The following is a 6,000-nucleotide window of genomic DNA, read 5'->3' on the forward strand; positions in this document are numbered from 1 at the left end:
ATCGGGCACGGGGTAGGTGAGGGCAGGCAGGTGGCCCAGCCAACGGAGGCCGCTCCTTCTGCAAATGGAAGAAAACACATTAGACGTTGCTGGACTCCCGGGGCACCGCACGGCTCAGTCAGTTGAGCGTCCGACTCCTGATCTCAGCTCGCGTCTTGGTCTCGGGGTCGTGGGTTTGGGCCCCACATTGGGTTCCATGCTGAGTGTGAAGACAGCTTAAAAAAAGTTGCTGGGGTCTCAGATCCCGGACCCTCGGGTGGGTGCGGACTCAGGCAATGTAGGAATATTGGCATCCACACATTACGCCCTCACCTTCCTCCTCAGCCTGAGCTCCCCGAATACTGGGTGGAGGACCAGCCCCGATGGAAAGACCCACCCGGAGAGGCAAAGGGCTTGGCCAAGGTGAAACCGCAGCTCTGGCCGGTGCCTTCTCCAAACCCGCTGAGGTACGGCTGGGGCAACCGCTCTCCCTGGCCACCGGCTCTCCTCACCCTCCAGACCCGGGCCTGCTTGTCCTTTCCCCCACACACCACATGGGCTCACTCTTCCATGCTGGGCACGAGAACTCCTATCCATCCCTCAAAACCCTGCCACCTCCCACAGGAAACCGCCCCCAACCACCCCGCTGGCCTGCAGAGAGAGGCAAAGACGACCCAGGTCTCCAAGCGGAGCCTCCTACGCTGTGGCGTCTTCACGCGAATCCACTGGCTTCTGTGACAGACGGGAGCTGTGTCATGCTCCCTTAGGCTCTGCAGGCCTGGGGACGGACAGTAGTGCCGCGGGTGGGCGTCGTTTGAACTGGAGGGGATTTGCCTCCAGCCGGGACCCCAGGGTAGGCAGTGAGCCCAGGACGTCCACATGGAGCCTGCATTTCTGGATCTGGTCTGCCTGCCTGTGGCCCTCCCTCTGCCCCACTCAGCCTTGAGGCAGTAAAGCAGAGCATCCCAGGTAGAAAGTTCCAGAAGGACTTGCTTAGTCAATGGCTACTGAGCAAATGCCGAGTTGTGGGGAAGAGGGGAGGCTCCCCAGGAGGCAGCTCAGGGTTCCGGGATTGTCCCCTAGGTGCAGGGAAGGGGCGGCTGGGGGGAGAGAATGGAATTACCGGCAGGTCTTAGGGACCACAGGGCTATCCAGGCCGAAGGCAGCCTGATGCAGGGCTCGAACCCACAGACTCCACTGAAGGAGTCACTTGCTCAAGCCAAGTGGTCTTATGCAGCTCAGTTTCAACCTCCCCTGGAGTGTGGATCTGGGTGCAGCAAGTGGTGGTGGCCACAGCATAGACACCTCCTTGCCCAGCTGAAAGATAATCAAGGGCTCTCCTGTTACAACCTTGGCCAGAGAGTCTAGGGATTTCTATTGGGCAGCGAATGCTTGGCGGTGGATTCCCCAACACTTTCAAGAGTTTCCGGCCATAGTCTCATTTGTATTCATGCCTAGATGGGGAAATAGAGATCCGCCAAAGGCGGTGAATCCCGAATCCTGAAGGACCCCTGGTAGGTCCTCTCTAGTTCGATGACATAAATTCAGGGGAGGTGACCAGTGAGCTATCCTAGTCTGTAAGGAGTTAGGGGCACAGTTAATAACCTCAGAGGCATTGCCCAGTTACCCACCCACCCAACGCCAGCCATCTAGGCATTCATAGGCCCACAGAGAATGATAGCCACCACAGACAAGGATAGAGATCCTGCTGGGGCACACGTCACTCCTGCCAAGGTGGCACACTGTTTAATGGATTCATTCACCAGGATGGCTGCACTTGCCCATCCAAGTCAGGGATCGGTGAGCTATTCAGTGCGTTGGGAAGTAAATCTCTTAGCTTGAAATAGAAAGTTGTTCCACGTTTCTTGCAAAGATGGGCGCTGCCAGTGAGGTCTTCCCACAGCCTGGAGCGTGTCTGACCTAGATGACCACAGCCGCGTGGGGGTGCAAACATAGGTACTTGTGTCTGATTGAGCGAGTAGTTATGATCAGAGGTGTTCAAGGCACTGGAGGTTCTGTCCACCAAAGTCCAACTCTATAAGTGACTTCTCAGGGGGGTTGATTATAGGTATAATGACATCAGGTATAGAAGAAATTCTGGTCATGGGAGGGTGAGAGGGTCATGGGAGGGTTCTGTAGCATCACGGACACAGTGGGGTTTTTGATGACAAATTAGGCAGTCTGAATGGGTTATTCCTCTTAGCAGTGGCCTGGGAGGGTACAGATAATAGTGTTATCTTTTCAGGCCGAAGTCAGAACAAAGGAAAGAAAAAGAAGGGGTTTCATGTTCAATTAGACTATGAAGTCTTGAGCCACGTCTTGGGTGGGAACCGTTGATCTCGATGTCAGCTGCTTCTCCCTGTTGTCAGTTTCTTTGATGTCTCCCGAGCCTGCACAGGACCAGGTGTCAGGTGGGACCGTCTTTAGCTGTGTCGTGTGTGTCCAAGGCTCAATACCTTTCAGTTTTGCCTCCGTGTCTGTGTCAATAGCACTTGGCAAGGTCCCTTTCGATGGAGTTCAAGGACTGTCTTCCTCGGATAACATTTCCAAGACACCCAGTAGCCAAGATCCAGACTGTGAACAACAGGATCCTTTGAATTGGGATCTGGGGAAGCATCTCTAACCTGTTGATGATAAGCTGGAGCATAAGACATCAAGGACTTACAGAAGCCGGTCACACTAGCCTGAGACAAGGGATCAACGGAAGGTTGTATACCAAATGACATTGGTCTGGTGGTGACTGTCTCGTGTGGAGTGACTTTATGTTTCCCAAAGTGGGCACTGTGAACAGTCGGCAAGACCAAGGTCAACATCTTAGGCCAAGAGAGTCCAGTGGTTTCAGCAAGTTTAGAAATTAGAACTTTGAGAATCCTGGGGCACCTGGGTGGCTCCGTCAGTTAAATGTCCGGCTTCAGCTCAGATCATGATCTCGCGGTTCGTGAGTTCGAGCCCCACGTGGAGCTCTGTGCTGACAGCTCGGAGCCTGGAGCCTGCTTCGGATACTGTGTCTCCCCATCTCTCGGCCTCTCCCCTGCTCATGCTCTGTCTCTCTCTGTCTCTCAATGATAAATAAATGTTTAAAAAAATTATAAGTTTGAGAATCCCATTAGTTCTCTCAGTCTTCCTAAATGATTGAGGGTGACAGGGACAGTGAGAAGTCCAGGAAGTTTGCAAGGCTTTCATTAAGGCTTGTATGGTTTGCCCAGTGAAGTGGGTGCCTCGATCACCGGAGATTGCAGAAGGTACCCCAAGCGAGAAACACATTCTCCAACAATTTCTTTGTCACCATGAGGGCTTCCACCTTGTGACAGGGGACGGCTTCAACCCACCTGGAAAACACATCTACAGCAGCAAGAACATGTTAACCCATGATAGGTGGCAGTTGAGTGAAATCAAGCTGAGGTGCTCAAAATGTCCAGAAAGAGGCCTGAGGGCTCTGGGGACAAAAATAATTTTCCAGAATTATGGGTCTGATAAATCAGAAATTGCTAGTAGACTGTTTTTACAATTTCGTAGAAGTCTCCCCACCAATGTCTATCCATAAATTTGAGTCATCTTAATTGCACCATGGTGGGTGAAGGGATGGAAAAAACAAAAAAGTAGGGTTTGCCAGGGAGCCAGGAAGAACTGAGTGAGTGGCCATCTTGGTGTTCCCAGAGCCCTGATTATTCATTTAATTTCCAGCCATTGTTTTCCATCCTTAATTTCTCTGATTCAGGAGCAGACTGTCGCCATGTTGCAAGGACATCAGAATGCCAAAAGTCTGGCAATGAGGGGTCAGAAGCGAATGGACTTCATCCGCAGTTGCTACAATCTTTATAGATTCCGTCACTGCTGCCTTTGCATCAAGGTCAGCCAGGCCAGTTTCCTGATGCTCAGGTTGTCTTTCTAGTCTGAGCCTCAGTTTTGATGACAGCAACATCAGAAGGTAAGGGAATGTCACTAAGAGCATTGCTTACTTGTAGTGCATTTTTTATTGCACAGGGCTTATATTGGGGTCAGAGAGGATGCAAAAAAAAAACCCCTTATGTTATGTTTCCATAACGTCACCAAATCACGGACGATCCCAAAGGCGTACTGGCAGTCAGATAAATGTTAACGGTTTGTCCTGATAACTGGCCTGTCCTGCTAGGGCCTGAAGCTCCTCTTGTTGGGCTGATATAGCTTACAGGAGATTTCTTTTCTGAGGTAGTTCAGATTGGGTATAATAACAGCATTGCCAGCTTGGAAATTCCCCTTTGCATTTTTACAGGTTGACCCATCAACCAACAGAATTAGATCAGGGTTAGTCAAAAGGGCAGCTTGTAAATCAGGACACGGTGTCATGAAATGGGGCATTACCTCACGGGGCTCACCTCATGGGGCATTATTACCTCATGGGGCTCACCTTCGTCAGGTAGGGTGATGTAGCAAGATCGAGAACGTTGTAACATTTAAGATGACGATTACGTGGGGAACGCAGAAGGATCTCATAGGAGGCTAGTCGGCTTGCGGAGAAGTGTTGAGTGGATTCAGAGTTAAGGCTTCAGACAGAGTATAAAGTTTGGGAATAAACATCATGTCCTAGGGTCCAATCTGCTGAGGCTTTCACTAACTCTGCAGCTGAGGCTGTAACCTTAAGGCAGTTGGGGTAGGCATGAGCCACAGAGTCAGGACATATGCAGGAGCAGGCAATAAGCCAATGTCCATGGCCAGGTCCCTGAGTGAGCCAGCACTCCCAGGGCCTGGTTAGGTCTTTCATGCACAAGCAAGGTGAAAGGTTTTGAGTAATTAGATGGCTCTGCAGCAGGTGGCTCTTGTAGCACTTGTTTTGTTCTTTTTATTCATGTTTGTCTTTCCAAGAAAAGGATTTGGGAACTAAAATTTTAGTAAGTTCACAGAGGAAAATTAGGAACCCATAGCCCACCATCTCTGGCCAGTCCTAGGAATCTATGAGGCTGTTGCTTGGTTGTGGGCCCAAGGAATTCTTGGATTAGCCTAATTCTTTTTGGAGATGGCTGGATTCCTTCAGGGCTTAAACTGTGACCCAGCTAATAAACACTGTCTGGAGATCATTGTAATTTTTCCTTAGAGAAATTTTCCTTCATGTTCTTCTTCAGCTAACTGTTGCAGCAAATAAACAGAGTATTTTATGGATGACTCTAGAGTCACAGAGCACAGCCAGAGATACTGGAGAGGGTCGATTTCCTGGGGAATTAGAGGTGCTTCACTCTTGGTAGAGCACTTGGGAGAAAAAAGAATGGGTGTCAGGCAACCCCCGACGCATGACTGTGTTTTGATGACAGTCCCCTACGAGGGTGCACTGGGGGAGATACTTGTATCATTTTAGGTTCCTGGCCTTGGAAGCTAATGGCTTCCAATGCCAAGGCTAAAAACTTGGCAGACTTTTGGGGTTTGGGGTTTTTTTTTTTGTTTTTAATTTATTTATTTTGAGAGAGAGAGAGAGAGAGAGAGAGAGCGCCTGCACACAAGTGAAGAAGTGAGGAGAGGCAGGGAGAAAGAGAGAGAGAATCCTAAGCAGGCTCCCCACTATCAGCGCAGAGCCCAATGTGGGGCTCGATCCCACGAACCATGAGAAAATAATCTAAGCCAAAATCAAGAGTCAAATGCTTAACTGACTGAGCCACCCAAGTGCCCCCAGACTTTTGTTTTCATCATCTTGTTCCAAGGCCCTTTCAAAGTGCTCGGCTATGGTCACATGTCCAGTCAAACCAGTAGCCTCATATCCTGTTTTCTGCCTTTTTATCAACCCGCTGATCTCAGGAGATTATCCACTTACAGGGCAACTAGAGTGGGTTGGGTTACACCATGCATTATACAGAACCCAGAATGCTGTAGGAGTACAAACAGAGGGACTTTAGAGTTGGTGACAGGGGCGCTTGGGTGGCTCAGTCAGTTGAACATCTGACTTCGGCTCAGGTCATGATCTCCCAGTTCATGGGTTCGAGCCCCGCGTCAGGCTCTGTGCTGACAGCTTGGAGCCTGGAGCCGGCTGCTGTGTCTTCCTCTCTCTCTTTGCTG

The sequence above is a fragment of the Acinonyx jubatus genome, chromosome A2 (genome assembly GCF_027475565.1).
Source record: "Acinonyx jubatus isolate Ajub_Pintada_27869175 chromosome A2, VMU_Ajub_asm_v1.0, whole genome shotgun sequence".
Lineage (NCBI taxonomy): Eukaryota > Metazoa > Chordata > Mammalia > Carnivora > Felidae > Acinonyx > Acinonyx jubatus.